This window comes from Carcharodon carcharias, chromosome 7, assembly GCF_017639515.1.
Source record: "Carcharodon carcharias isolate sCarCar2 chromosome 7, sCarCar2.pri, whole genome shotgun sequence".
In the NCBI taxonomy this organism is placed as follows: domain Eukaryota; kingdom Metazoa; phylum Chordata; class Chondrichthyes; order Lamniformes; family Lamnidae; genus Carcharodon; species Carcharodon carcharias.
In genome coordinates, this window is record NC_054473.1 from 45,369,221 (window position 1) to 45,385,832 (window position 16,612).

Genomic DNA, 16,612 nt, shown 5'->3' on the forward strand with positions numbered 1-16,612 from the left:
GGGCTACAAAGATAAAAACAAAAAACTGCAAATGCTGGAAATCCAAAACAAAAAAGAAATACCTGGAAAAACTCAGCAGGTCTGACAGCATCGGCGGAGAAGAGCACAGTTGACGTTTCGAGTCCTCATGACCTTTCAACAGAACTAAGTAAAAATAGGAGAGGGGTGAAATATAAGCTGGGAGGGGCAGGGAGAAGGTGGGGGTGGTTGTAGGGACAAGCAAGCAGTGATGGGAGGAGATAACCAAAACATGTCTCAGACAAAAGAACAGAGGTGTTGTAGGTGGTGATATTATCTAAAAGAATGTGCTAATTAAGAATGGGTAGCAGGACAAACAAGGTACAGTTAGCTTTAGTGGGGGTGGGGTGAAATAAGGCTAAAAGGGCATAAAAGGTATAGATTTAAAAATAATGGAAATAGGTGGGAAAAGAAAAAACTATGTAAATTATTGGAAAAAACAAAAGGGAGGGGGAAGAAATGGAAAAGGGGTGGGGATGGAAAAGGGAGTTCAAGATCTAAAGTTGTTGAACTCAATATTCAGTCCAGAAGGCTGTAAAGTGCCTAGTAGGAAGATGAGGTGCTGTTCCTCCAGTTTCCGTTGAGCTTCAGTGGAACAATGCAGCAAGCCAAGGACAGATATGTGGGCAAGAGAGCAGGGTGGAGTGTTAAAATGGCAAGCGACAGGGAGGTCTGGGTAATGCTTGCGGACAGACCGAAGGTGTTCTGCAAAGTGGTCACCCAATCTGCGTTTGGTCTCTCCAATGTAGACGAAACTGCATTGGGAGCAACGAATGCAATAGACTAAGTTGGGGGAAATGCAAGTGAAATGCTGCTTCACTTGAAAGGAGTGTTTGGGCCCTTGGATGTGGAGGAGAGAGGAAGTGAAGGGGCGGGTGTTGCATCTTTTGCGTTTGCATGGGGAGGTGCCGTAGGTGGGGGTTGAGGAGTAGGGGGTGATGGAGGAGTGGAACAGGGTGTCACAGAGGGAATGATCCCTACGGAAGGCCACCGGGTGGGTGAAGGGAAGATGTGTTTGGTGGTGGCATCATGCTGGATTTGGTGGAAATGGCGGAGGATGATCCTTTGAATGCGGAGGCTGGTGGCGTGATAAGTGAGGACAAGGAGGACCCTATCATGTTTCTGGGAGGGAGGAGAAGGCATGAGGGCGGATGAGCAGGAGATGGACCAGACACGGTTGAGGGCCCTGTCAACAACCGTGGGTGGAAAACCTTGGTTAAGGAAGAAGGAGGACATGTCAGAGGAACTATTTTTGAAGGTAGCATCATCAGAACAGATGCGACGGAGGCGAAGGAACTGAGAGAATGGGTTGGAGTCCTTACAGGAAGTGAGGTGTGAGGAGCTGTAGTCAAGGTAGCTGTGGGAGTCGGTAGGCTTGTAATGGATATTGGTGGACAGTCTATCACCAGAAATTGAGACAGAGAGGTCAAGGAAGGGAAGGGAAGTGTCAGGGATGGACCATGTGTAAATGATGGAGGGGTGGAGATTGGAAGCAAAATTAATAAATTTTTCCAGGTCCTGACAAGAGCATGAAGCAGCACCAAAGTAATCATCGATGTACCGGAGAAAGAGTTGTGGGAGGGGGCTGGAGTAGGACTGGAACAAGGAATGTTCCACATACCCCATAAAGAGACAGGCATAGCTGGGGCCCATGCGGGTACCCATAGCCACACCTTTTATTTGGAGGAAATGAGAGGAGTTAAAGGAGAAATCATTCAGTGTGAGAACAAGTTCATCCAGACGAGGAGAGTAGTGGTGGATGGGGATTGTTTTGGCCTCTGTTCGAGGAAGAAGCTGAGAGCCCTCAGACCATCCTGGTGGGGGATGGAGGTGTAGAGGGATTGGACGTCCATGGTGAAGAGGAGGCAGTTGGGGCCAGGGAACTGGAAATTGTTGATGTGACGTAAGGTGTCAGAGGAATCACGGATGTAGGTGGGAAGGGACTGGACAAGGGGAGAGAGAAGGGAGTCAAGATAGCGAGAAATGAGTTCCGTGGGGCAGGAACAGGCTGACACGATCGGTCTGCCGGGACAGTCCTGTTTGTGGATTTTGGGTAGGAGGTAGAAGCGGGCCTATGAGGTTGGGCGACTATCAGGTTGGAAGCTGTGGAAGGAAGATCTCCAGACAACCACCCGCGCCCCCCCCCCTCCCCCCACACTTAAACCAGCTTGTATTTCACCCCTCTCCTATTTTTATTTCATTCTGTTGAAGGGTCATGAGGACTCGAAACGTCAACAGTGCTCATCTCCTCCGATGCTGCCAGACCTGCTGAGTTTTTCCAGGTACTTCTGTTTTTGTTTTGGATTTCCAGCATCCGCAGTTTTTTGTTTTTATCTCTGTGTTCAATTGACTGCCACTTCTCTTCAAGAAATGCTTACCTTGAAGAAGTTTGTACTACTCTCCGTCAGGAGATCGTGTCAGCCTGTTCCTGCCCTAAGGAACTCATTTCTCGCTATCTTGACTCCCTTCTCTCTCCCCTTGTCCAGTCCCTTCCCACCTACATCCGTGATTCCTCTGACACCTTACGTCACATCAACAATTTCCAGTTCCCTGGCCCCAACCGCCTCCTCTTCACCATGGACGTCCAATCCCTCTACACCTCCATCCCCCACCAGGATGGTCTGAGGGCTCTCAGCTTCTTCCTCGAACAGAGGCCCGAACAATCCCCATCCACCACTACACTCCTCTGTCTGGCTGAACTTGTTCTCACACTGAACAATTTCTCCTTTAACTCCTCTCACTTCCTCTAAATAAAAGGTGGGCTATGAGTACCTGCATGGGCCCCAGCTATGCCTGTCTCTTTATGGGGTATGTGGAACATTCCTTGTTCCAGTCCTACTCCGGCCCCCTTCCACAACTCTTTCTCCGGTACATCGATGATTACTTTGGTGCTGCTTCATGTTCTCGTCAGGACCTGGAAAAATTTATTAATTTTGCTTCCAATCTCCACCCCTCCATCATTTTCACATGGTCCATCCCTGACACCTCCCTTCCCTTCCTTGACCTCTCTGTCTCAATTTCTGGTGATAGACTGTCCACCAATATCCATTACAAGCCTACCGACTCCCACAGCTACCTCTACTACAGCTCCTCACACCCCGCTTCCTGTAAGGACTCCATCCCATTCTCTCAGTTCCTTCGCCTCCGTCGCATCTGTTCTGATGATGCTACCTTCAAAAACAGTTCCTCTGACATGTCCTCCTTCTTCCTTAACCGAGATTTTCCACCCACGGTGGTTGACAGGGCCCTCAACCGTGCCCAGTCCATCTCCCGCGCATCCGCCCTCACGCTTTCTCCTCTCTCCCAGAAACATGATAGGGCCCCCATTGTCGTCACTTATCACCCCACCAGCCTCCGCATTCAAAGGATCATCCTCTACCATTTCCACCAACTCCAGCATGATGCCACCACCAAACACATCTGCACTTCACCCACCCGGTGGCATTCCGTAGGGATCGTTCCCTCTGTGCCACCCTGTTCCACTCCTCCATCACCCCCTACTCCTCAACCCCCACCTATGGCATCTCCCCATGCAAACGCAAAATATGCAACACCTGCCCCATCACTTCCTCTCTCCTCCACATCCAAGGGCCCAAACACTCCTTTCAAGTGAAGCAGCATTTCACTTGCATTTCCCCCAACTTAGTCTACTGTATTCGTTGCTCCCAATGCAGTTTCCTCTACATTGGAGAGACCAAACGCAGACTGGGTGACTGCTTTGTAGAACACCTTTGTGTATGTTCGCAAGCATTACCCAGACCTCCCTGTCGCTTGCCATTTTAACACTCCACCCTGCTCTCTTGCCCACATGTCTGTCCTTGGCTTGCTGCATTGTTCCAGTGAAGCCCAACGCAAACTGGAGGAACAGCACCTCATCTTCCTACTAGGCACTTTACAGCCTTCTGGACTGAATATTGAGTTCAACAACTTTAGATCTTGAACTCCCTCCTCCATCCCCACCCACTTTCTGTTTCTTCCCCCTCCCTTTTGTTTTTTCCAATAATTTATACAGTTTTTTCTTTTCCCACCTATTTCCATTATTTTTAAATCAATATCTTTTATACCCTTTTAGTCTTATTTCACCCCACCCCCCCTAGAGCTATCTGTATCTTGCTTGTCCTGCTACCCATTCTTAATTAACACATTCTTTTAGACAATATCACCACCTTCAACACCTCTTTGTTCTTTTGTCTGTGACATCTTTTGGTTATCTCCTCCTATCACTTCTTGCATGTCCCTACAACCACCCCTCACCTTCTCCCCGCAGCACCCCCCCCACCCCACCTTAAACCAGCTTATATTTCACCCCCCTCCTTTTTTTACTTAATCCTGTTGAAGGGTCACGAGGACTCGAAACATCATCTGTGCTCTTCTCTGCCAATGCTGCCAGACCTGCTGAGTTTTTCCAGATATTGCTGTTTTTGTTTTGGATTTCCAGCATCTGCAGTTTTTTGTTTTATCTTTGTAGCCCAGAGAGTTGCTTTGTTTTTGGATTTAAAGCTACAATTAGGCTACGTTGTCATGGAGATAAGTGGAATGTAAGAAAGTTCTAGGGTTTCAATTTATCTGTGTGTTTGCTAAGGGTGAGCGTCCTGCAGCGGGGGAAAAGGTGCTGATGTTATCAGGCTCCAGGTGCTGTTAGCTGGCTCTGCATGGTTGGGGCTCAGGAGAAGTCCTGGGGAGTTGAGAAGGTGCCAGAAGGTCACCAGCTCCGGGAAACAAAGAATTAGGATAAATTAGTCATTTTCAGGTTGGTGAACTATATCAGATAGAGTGCTACAGGGATCAGTGTTGGGGCCTCAACTATTTACAGTCTATAACCTGAATGAAGGGACACAGTGTTATTGTAGCCAAAATTGCAGATTACATGAAGATAGTGGGAAAGCAGGTTGTGAGGAGGAAACAAAGAGTCTCTTGCAAAAGAATATAGTTAGGTTAAGTAATTGGACAAACATTTGGTAGATGGAGTATAATGTGGGAAAATTTGAGGTTATCCACCTTGGTAGGGAAAATAGAAAAATAGAATATTATTTAAATGGAGAGGGACTGCAGAATGCTACAGTACAGAGAGATCTGAGTACATGAATCACAATGCATGCAGGTACAGCTAGTAATTAAGAAGGCAAACAGAATGTTGGCCTTTATTGCAGGGGTCCAGAGTATAAAAGTAGAGAAATCTTGCTACATGGTTAACCGAGGACGTTAAGGATAGTATCAAAGTGAAAGAAAAAACATACAATGTGGCAAAGATTAGTGGTAAGTGAGAGGATTGAGAAAGTTTTTAAAGAAATAATAGAGGGAGAAAATAAACTTTGAGAGTAAATTAGCAAGTAATATAAAAAAAGGGCAGCAAGAGCTTCTTTAAATATATAAAAAGGAAGGGAGAGGCCAAAGTAAATTTAAGCCTCTTAGAGAATGAGGCTGGGGAGATAATAATGGGGAACCAGGAAATGGCAGAGGAGTTGAATAAATACTTTGCATCAGTCTTCACGGTTGAAGACACGAATAGCATACCCAAAATACTAAATAATCATGGTTCAAAAAGGGGGGGAGGAAATAAATACAATAACTATCACTAGAGAAAAAGTACCAGGGAAAGTAATGAGGCTAAAGGCCGAAAAGTCACCTGGACCTGTGAGTTGCATCCTAGGATATTAAAGGAAATAGCTGCAGAGATAGTGGATGCACTGGTAGTAATCTTCCAAGAGTCCTTAGATTCTGGAAAAGTCCCAGAGGATTGGAAAACTGCCAATAACCTCTTATTCAAAAAGGGAGGGCGACAAAAAACATGGAGGAGAAATCGTGCCTGAGAAATTTATTAGAATTCTTTGAGGAGGTAACAAGCTAGATAATGGGGAACCAGTAGATGTGATATAGTTGGATTTCCAAAAGGAGTTCAATTAGGTACCACACATAGGGCTACTTAATAAGATAAGAGCCCATGGTGTTGGGGGTAGTATATTAGCATTGATAGAGGACTGGCTAACTAATAGAAGACAGAGAGTTGGGATACAGCGGGCATTTTCAGGGTGGCAACCTGTAACGAGTGGAGTGCCACAGGGATCAATGCTGGGGCCACAATTATTTGCAATATTTATTAATGACTTGGATGAGAATAGAGTATAAAAATAGGGAAGTGTTGTTGCGACTGTACAAGGCATTGGTGAAACCGCACCTGGGGTACTGTGCACAGTTTTGGTCCCCTTACTTGAGGAAGGATGTAGTTGCATTGGAGGCGGTTCAGAGGAGGTTCGCTGGATTGATTCCAGAGATGCGGGGCTTGTCTTATGAGGAGAGATCGAGCAGTTTAGGCCTATACTTGCTAGAGTTTAGAAGGATGAGAGGAGATCTAAGTGAGGTATATAAGATGCTAAAGGGGATAGACAATGTAGACATGGAGTGGATATTTCCCCTTGTGGGGCATTCTAGAACAAGAGGCCATAGTTTTAGGCTAAGGGGTGGTAGATTTAAATCAGAGATAAGGAAGAATTACTTTTCTCAAAGGGTCTTGAATCTGTGGAATTCACTCCCTCAGGGTGCAGTGGATGCTGGCACGCTGAATAAATTTAAGGAGGAGATAGACAGATTTTTAATTTGTAACGGGTTGAAAGGTTATGGGGAGAGGGCAGGAAATTGGAGTTGAGGCCGAAATGATTTCAGCCATGATTGTATTGAATGGTGGGGCAGGCTCGAGGGGCTGAATTACCTACTCCTGCTCCTAGTTCTTATGTTCTCCTGTTCTTATGAAGAAAATGAATGTACTATCACCAAGTTTGTGGATGACAGAAAAATAGATGGGAAGGCAAATGGTGAGGATGACATAAAGATTCTACAGAGGAATATAAACAGGTTAATTGAGTGGGCAAAAACATGGCAATTGGACTATAATGTGGGACAGTGTGAGGTTATGTACTTTGGCAGGGTGAATAGAGGAGCTGAATATTATTTAAATGGAGAAAGACTGAAGAAAGCTGCAGCATAATGGGATTTGGGGGTCCTTATGCATGAATCCCAAAAAGCTAGCATACAGTTCAGCAGGTAATAGGTAAGGCACATGGAATGTTGGCCTTTATTTCAAAAGGAATGGAGTATAAAAATAGGGAAGGTACTAGTTAGACAACGCCTAGAATACTGTGAACAGTTTTGGTCCCCTTATCTAAGGAAAGGTATACTGGCATTGGAGACAATCCAGAGAAGGTTCACAAGGTTGATCCTGGGGATGGAGGGATTTCCATATGAGGAGAGGTTGAGTAGGTTGGGCCAGTACTCATTGGAGTTTAGAAGAATGAGAGGCAACTTTATTGAAACATATACCTTCCGGACTGAATATTGAATTCAACAACTTTAGGTCGTGAGTCCCCTCCCCCATCCCCACCCCCTTTCTGTTTCCCCCTTTTTTTTTTCCCAATAAATTATAAAGATTTTCCTTTTCCCACCTATTTCCATTATATAAAATAAAAAAAAACCCACTAGAGCTATACCTTGAGTGCCCTACCATCCATTCTTAATTAGCACATTCGTTTAGATAATATCACCAACTTTAACTTTAACACCTATGTGTTCTATTGTACTATTGTTGTTGACATCTTTTGATGATCTGCTTCTATCACTGCTTGTTTGTCGCTACAACCACACCAACCCCCTCCACCTCTCTGTCTCTCTATCTCTCCGCCCCCCACACACACACCTTAAACCAGCTTATATTTCAGCTCTTTCCTGGACTTGAACTCAAGTTCTGTCGAAGGGTCATGAGGACTCGAAACGTCAACTCTTTTCTTCTCCGCCGATGCTGCCAGACCTGCTGAGTTTTTCCAGGTAATTCTGTTTTTGTTTTGGATTTCCAGCATCCGCAGTTTTTTTGTTTTTAAGATTCTTAGGGGGCTTGACAGAGTAGATGCTGAGAGGTTGTTTCCCCTTGTGGGAGAGTCCAGGACCGGATGGCATAATCTCAGTAAGGGGGCGCCCACTTAAAACAGATACGAGGAGGAATTTCTTCTCTCAGAGGGTAGTCAATCTGTGGAATTCTTTACGGCAGAGGGCAGTAGAGGCTGGGTCATTAAGTATATTCAAGGCTGAGATGGACAAATTTTTAATCAGCAGGGAAATCAAGGGTTATGGGGAAAAGGCAGGAAAGTAGAGTTGAGGATTATCGGATCAGCCATGATCTCATTGAATGGTGGAGCAGACTCAATGGGCCGAATGGCCTATTTGTGCTCCTACGTCTTCTCGTCTTATTTTATCTCTCTGATCTTCTATAGTAAAGTTTATTTTTGTTTGTTCAAAAGCCATGGCATCCTGTGGTTTTATTCTCTTAGCAACTGTCTTGAATCTCAAACTTTGTCCACTTTAAACAAAACGCTATTGGTCCCTAACCGAATCTTTTCAAAAACTTGGGGATCTGATCCAGGATCATAACAACGTCAACAAACAAAACAGGCAGAGGTAAAATGCTTCTGTGAATCTGGAAGAAGGTTGGCTCTTTTGAACTGCAGGGTGAAGGTAAAAAAATAAAGAGGTGTCAAGAGCTTGCAGTTTCTGCTGTTGACACTTTAAAGGTCTGAATGTTTGACACTTTAATAGGACTGTAGTAAAAGCAGTTTTTTTAAAGAAAGTAATGAATGAATTAGTTTTCTAAAAGTTTTTCCACACCATTGCCATTGTTACTGTGGGGTTAATTGCTTCTGTACAGTGTAATGGGCATGGGAGTGCCATAGTTTGGCATGGAGGGTATGAGGGGCCAAGGGGGTGAGTAGAGGGGTATGATTTTGCATGGACGTGACATGGAGAGTGTGTCAGAGGATGAGGGTTAGAGGGCCGAATATTAAATAAAACAACTTTCCAAAGCACCAAACCTATTAACCAGCCCACCTCCTGTGGCTGCATCCTAACTGTTTCAGGGGGCAGAGGGCCCAACTTCATTTAGCACCTCCCACCCCTCACCCCACCCCAACAATGAAAATCCCGCCTGTGACGGCACTTTCTCCTGAGGCAGGCGCACCGAGCCAGGAAATTTCCCAATTCCCACTACCTACCTCTGGCAAGAAGATCCAGCCCAGTGTCCCTGTAAATTAAGTGAATACTGAAAGGGGAAACTACATCTGGGAATTGGAAAAGAGAGAGTTGTGGTGAAGATAGAATGGGATCCTAGGAGGGAGAACAACTCACGAGGTAGTTTTTGGGGAAGTAGTGACACTTATTCCACCTACAGTTTTTTTTAAGATTACCTTGGTGTCGGCTCCAGCAATGAGCTCTATTGTGTACTACCTGTGGTGCCAGCAGCGTTCGCCACTCCTACCTGGCACTGCTAGGACTATAGAGGTCCCTGACAATGAAGCAGCTGTTCTTCCCATGGGCGGACTCCCCACTGACTTTTTAGCTGGTGTGAAGGGTGTGGGGAACCACGGCGGCACATAAAATCCATTCCAATGTGTTGACTGTCTTTGGGATCAATCTTCCTTTAATAATTCTACAAAACCAGCTGCAGCAGAATAATACATCGGTGGTATTAACTGGCCCAGAAATCTTCCAACTCTTAATAAATTACCAACTCTTTCAACTTACTTCCAGCTCACCGCTTCCCTCCCTGACTCTCCTGCTCACCACCTCCATCCTGCTGACTACTTTCCTCTCCCAAATCTTTACTGTGATAGAGGGCTCAGGTCAGGGCAGCAAAAGGGAGGAAGTAAGCAAGTGAGTGCAACAGAAGCAAGGGAAGGACATGGCAAGTGGAAGGGTTGCGGGGCAGCAGTGAGCTGGATGCTCAAGGAGGGAAGCAGTTTGTGGGAAGTGAGAGGGAGGCAAGAGAGAGAGGCGGCATGTGGGAGAGTCTGGGAGGGATGTAGTGAGCAAGAGCAGCAGCAAGTGGGAGGGTGATGAGAGGGAGAGGCGGCGAGTGGGAGGGAGGCAAGAAAGAGAGGCAAAAAAGAGAGGCAGAGTGCAGGAGAGTCTGTGAAGGAAGCAGCAAGCAAGAGCAGCAGCAAGTGGTGGTCAAGGAGAGAGGCAGCAAGCAGGAGGGAAGTGAGAGGGAGAGGCAGCAAGTAGGAGGGAGTCAGAGGGAGAGGTGGCAAGCGGGATTGAAGCAGCAAGTGGTAGGGTCATGGAGGGATATTTAATATTTTTAATCTATAAATGAGCAGCCTTATTGCTTACAGGAACATCTAAAAGCATAGACTTTGTCTACTTCAACAATTCTTTAGATTATAAACTCCACATCCAATCTTATAGACTTTGTTTACATTATGCCAGCAATAACCTGGTCTGTTTTTGTGCAAGTATTCCTACAGCGCCATCTGATGGCCATTTTGCAACAATGAAACAAAAAAGGCCCAAATTTTGCACTTCTGACCTCAGGGAAAGCTACCACAAAGATGTAGTGATCTCGGTGGCTTGGATTTCCCATTTCTCAGCATTAGTTTGAGTCTGATGCCAAGTCAAAGGGATCTCCAGGTGTCCAGAAACAGTGATAGCATCAAGTGGGTAGGCATCCAATCACACTGAAATATTCTCAAAAACAGCAAACCAAGAAGTAAAATGCACTGATAATCATTTAGCTTTATTAAATTCAATGAGAATTGGGGGAAAATTCTCCACTAGCTGGAGTCATACCAAGCACAAAGAAAGATAGTTGTGATGATTGGAGGCCAAACATCTCAGCCTCAGGACCTTGCTTGCAGGAGTTCCTCGGGGTAGTGACCTAGGCCCAACCATCTTCAGCTGCTTCATCTATAATCTCCCCTCCACCATAAGGTTCAGACATTTGCACAATTTTGAGTACCATTCATGACTCAGCAGATGCTGAAACAGTTGATGTCCGCATGCAGCAAGACCTGGACAACATTCAGGCTTGGGCTGATAAGTGGCAAGTAACATTTGTGCCACACAAGTGCCAGACAATGGCAATCTTCAACAAGAGAAAATGTAACCAACTCCCATCCACATTCAGCACATCACCATTGCTGAATACCCCGCTTTCAATATCCTGAGGGGTCATCATTGACAGAAACTTAACTGGACCAGCCCTACAATACTGTGGCTACAAGAGGAGGTCAGAGACTTCTACAGGGAATTCTGCAGCGAGTAACTCACCTCCTGACTCCCCAAAACCTGTCCACGATTTACAAGGCACAAGTCAGGAGTCTTCACTTGCTTGGATGAGTGCAGTTTCAACAACACTCAAGAAGCTCAAAACCATCCAGGACAAAGCAGTCTGCTTGATTGGCACCCTGTCCACCACCTTAAATATTCACTCCCCCCACTACTAGCAAATAGTGGCAGCAGAGTGCACGATCCACAAGATACACTGCACCAACTCTCTAAGCCTCCTTTGACAGCACCTTCCATACCATGACCTCTACCACCTCGAAGATCATGGGCAGCAGATAATGGAAATACCACCAGCTACAAGTTCCCTTTCAAGTCCTAACTTGAAACTATATCACTGTTCCTTTATTGTCGGTGAGTGAAAAACTTGGAACTCCTTCCTGATGGGCAGCCTGGATGCAGCCACATCACATGGACTGCAGCGGTTCAAGATGGCAGCTCACCACCATCTTCTCAAGGGCAAGTAGGGAGGACAATGAATGCTAGCCTTGCCAGCAATGCTCACATCCCATGAATGAATAAACAAAAAGCATACAGAGCATGAATGATTGGAACATAAACATTCGATGCTGAGATTTCATAAACAAACTTAAAAAAAATTATCTTTAAAGGACATAATATTTTTATCAGAATAGAAAAATGTTACATTACACAAACATAAAGTTAGCTTTCCAGAGCCAGAAAGGATTTTCAACACTAGCTATGAAATGGTACATAATTTAAATCCCTGTCACATCCCATTAACAAGTCATAACTTTTTTGGAGGTTTCAAAAGCAATATTACAGAGTAATTCACAGGGCAGGAGTTACTCAGGGCAGAGATGGAGGAAGACAAGGAAAAGAAGCAATATGAAGCTGGGGTACCAATTGCTGCCCAGGAGACATTGATGCCCAGGAAGCTTGAAGATTTGGCGAATGACCCACATAGGAAAAAAATGAAATTCTTTGGCTCACTCCTCCCAACAATGGCCACACCCTATCCTACACAAAAGAGTCCTTTAGTCAAACATACACCCACTGTACAATGAGTGTCATCATGCATGAAAGGGTGAGCTGGCATTCTTAACACAATAGTGGACAAGACAGGAAAGTGGTGCTAATCATTAAATCTTATGTGCCATTATTTTACAAAAAGGGTAACTAAACAACTTAACATTTAGTCATGTGCACACTCCTGGTGAATTACAATTATTTTATACAATATTATGCTTCCTCTCACTACTACATGGTGCACCCCTTGTGGCTTTCAATAGGTTGCTCAAAGCCCTGCCCTGACTACTGAGAAACTTTTGACCTATCATCCCTGGGTTTCAGAGTCCCTAAGGCCAAAGACTGCTCACCTGCACCTGTTCAGGGGCAGACTCAGCCATCAAGAGATGCGGCAGTATGTCGGGCACTGGATATGGGGGTGGGCAACAGATGAGCAGAGGGAGCAATTTGAGGGGCATTCCTACTTCCATGTTCCCATTTGCCATCATCCCATTCCTAGCTCAGAACCATATCACTATTACCACTGAAAATCGATAGTATGTTGTAAAGTTATGAATAAAGTGTCTATCATTCTGTTTAAGGCAGTAGAGATCTCCTGCACAGCCATGGTCAGGGCCTGCATTGATTAATTTGAAAGCCATACTTCTAGCTCCACAGAAGTAGTTATTTCTCTATGAGACATTCTTGCAATGACCTGCGACACCAATCTATGACTTTTGGAGTTGGGCTTCTGCATCTCTCTCCTATTGTGGAGATAAGCATGGCATACCTGCCAATAAATCGCAAAGTTATTGCTGTACCTCTATCATCCTCCTTCTCAACAATGGTCCTGAGGTTTCTGCATCTATATTCCAGCTGAGCAGAGCTAAGAGAGAACGACATCCTCCAATGTGGACTCTGCACAGATTTTTCTATCATCAGTGTTTGTTCGTGGCATTGATGAATTACGAATCACCGGATGAAAACCCAACTAACTCTCTAATGGGAACCACCAAAGTGTGATTATCTGTGCTGGGGCATAGCTGTACATCTTTTGACTTTGCACTCTCAGAAGGAATGGGGACCTCTGAGGAAAGGTCATCATGCCCACAAGCTCTCTAAACATGGAAGCCAAAATAAATGGATATGAATTCGTCCTGGCCAAGTAACAATCTCGATAATCACCATATTCAGGCTTCTCATTGTTTGGTCATTGATGAAATATAATCTTGGGTATCAAAGATGTTTCTAATTGTGTCATCAGACAGCTGAGAGTTCCCAGTCACTCCAGTTTCAGCTGACAGAGATGCACATGTGCCACTTATCTCCATGGCCTCCTCCACTGTATCCATGTGCTGCAGTTGGCCACCTCCAGTCCACTCCTTCTCCCTTGCATTTTGCACTCTCTCATTCACAAAGGGCAAAAGGACAGATCTGAGTGTGGCTGGAGGTCACATGCTCACCGATTAGTGCTGTATATTCGTTGAAAGCGACTATCAAACAGATGCATCATATTGCATGAGGATTGGGGTTAGTGGCAGCAGTGGATGGATACATGGGAAGGTGGGAAAGGGCACTGAAAGTGAAGAATGGTGCTGCTTAAACATAAATAGATATGAGGATGAGCCAGCTAAGAGGAGGTGGGCTTACCCCTGAAATTTACGCTGGGATGCAGAGAGCCTGCTCTCAATGTAAAATGCAGCATCTCGTATGTTTGGCAAGACTGAATGAGGGGAGATATTGTACACCAAAGGATGTAGGTGAACAAACAACTGTACATACTTTCCTGAACCAGCTAGGTCATTAAATCTTGCATCCGAGGCCCAGTACAATGCTCCTGCTGTGGACCTCCTCGACCACCTTCAATCACACCTTCTTGGTACCAGCAGCAAGTTTCTTCATCAAATTGCTGGGGAAAATAATCTCCCTTCTGCTTCTGACTGCACCCAACAGTAATCCAAAGGAAGCATCATTAAATCTGGGTGCTGGTCTTGCTTGCTATGAATCCACATTAAATACCTCTCACTGTCACCTTCCGAACTTCCTGGCTCTCCAAGTTCCATTTTTGCATTGGTCCTTTAAATAGATGATTTGAGATTGCACCATGCACATGTACATCATGCCCACTGCAGTTTGAAGATGCAAAACTGGAAGGAAAATTTAATGAAACAATCATCTCAAAGTTGGAGAATCCAACCGTCTAAATTTTCTTTTGGGTGTCACACAGGAAATTCCACAGTTTATTGTGTTCGGAACCTGCCTTTGCATTAATATAGAGATCGTTTTGTATTACTGTTGCTTATGATTGGAATTTACTCACAAGAACAAAAGAATTAGGAGCAGGAGTAGGCCGTTTGGCCCTTTGAACATGTTTTGCCATTCAATAAGATCATGGCTGATCTGATTGTGGCCTCAACTCCACTTTCCTGTCTGTCCCCTCATAACCCCTGTGTTACGTATTAACTGGTTGCTATATATCTTATATCTCTGATTTATCACAGAGCAATGCAGAGATGATAGTAGTTTCAAATCTACAACAGATTTATTTAAAATACTTTAACAATACCTCAGAACTAACAGCGTTTTCTACACACACGAGTGGAATTTTACGGCTCTGTTTTGGTGGGGATAGGGCAATAACATGCGGCAACTCGTTCAAAAGTCCATTGGCTTCAGTGGGACTGTAAAATCCGCCAGTGTAAAATTCTTCCCATTGTGTCAGCTGGAACACAGATCTTCTTTGGAAACTTCTCTGTTTAATTAGCTCTCTAGCTCCCCTCCACCACCACCACCACCCACCCCCCCCACCCCCCCAGCTTAAACAATCTAGTACAGTTACACTGATCAGAGAGCAGACCAACACAATCAAACACAGATCAATCAAACCATTGAATACCACACCTTGATTCCTTTGTCGATCAAAAATCTCAGACTCAGGATCCTATTGCAGGGCAGCCAGCACTAGATAAAACCTACAGGAAGGTAAGTTACCTTGAAATGTATTCAGACTGCAAAAGTAACCAGACAAGCCTCCAAGAAATGAATCCGACTTTATAATTAAAACTTTTCAGGCAAGGAATATCACAATGCTACTTTTATTATGCTAGAAGTTCAGCAAAGTATACAAATAGAAGTTGTACATTTTGTCACAGACAGCAGAGGGGTTAATTTAAACAGCTCTGAGTTCTCCCCTCGCCATCTGTCCATAAACAGAAAGGTGTTTTGATTTGCTTCCCCCTTTATAAGCAGTGGCATATATCCCAACCCCTCAGTTTTGGTGTTTAATAACCCCACAGCAAACTCAAGATAGGATAAGCCAAAGGGTTAGTTTATTTGCACACACTCAAAAGCGGGAGAAGGGTCGTGGGAGGAGGGTCCTTTTTACTCATAAAGTAAAAGAGCAATAGAGAAAAGAAAGACTTACAGGACAAAGACCACAGAGAAAAGAATTATTGTTTCACGTGAGTCCAGAATCAAAGTCCAATAAGGTATTCCTTCATGGAGGTTGACTGGTTGAAAACCAATGCTGTAGAATTCACTTTACCAGTAGAGTTGACTTCACACAAGGAGATAGGCACGCAGAGATGAAACAGTCTTGTAGGTGATGGTATAGAAGTTCCAGTAGAAACAGTGTAGATGGGGCCAGGTATTCAATATGGGCAGAGCCCCTTTTCTGTATTGCCACTAGTAGAGGGTAAGATGGCAGACTGAGCTTTGCAGTACAGCAAGGAAATATAACTGATTCCACCATGCATGTCACATGACTCCCAGCTCTCCACAGTGTGCTTGACAAAGGGTATGTATCTCTTTGTCTGGGTCCCTAAAATTGTTAAATGTTCCAACCATTAAAACTTGAAAGGAAGGATGTGGTGTCCTTTGTCCTAGCAGACAAATAGGCTCCGGTTTGCCAGGCCTGGCTTATGAAATGGAAATGGCCTTTGTATAATTTTCTTTGAATTTGGTCTCTGCAGCCCCAGGGGTCATTAGTGGCGCTTCAGAGATAACAAGGTGCAAGTTTCTGCAATACTACCATGGTTGCTCTTTTTGTTCAACATCACAGAAAGACACAATTTCAGTCACTTGAAACTTAAAATTTTAGAAATTAGCCATGAGGATATATATATATATAATATATATATATAATAAAAATATCCAGTGTGAGGTCTTAGTCCCCTGACAATTGTTTCAAAAACACATGCATTTCCTTGTTATTCTATAGTAATTTCTTTTTATTTCTTGATTATCCGTAAAATAATCACCACTGGTTATTATAGTGGTGGTTAAAAATGTTCACATTGATTTCCAATTGCTTTGAATCTTATTTATGGACCTTCAGTTGTGAGTGGGGGTAAAACCTGTCAAAACTGCAAAGCTTAGCAGCACAGAGAAAATGACAGGCTTGTCCCTGCTTGTCTGAGGAGCTCCACTGCCTTATTCAGGTTTGAAATTTCTGAATTTCCTTGGTTCCAATATCCCATCTCCATACAAGACAACTTGGAGCCATTTGGCTCCAATGAGCCCCTGT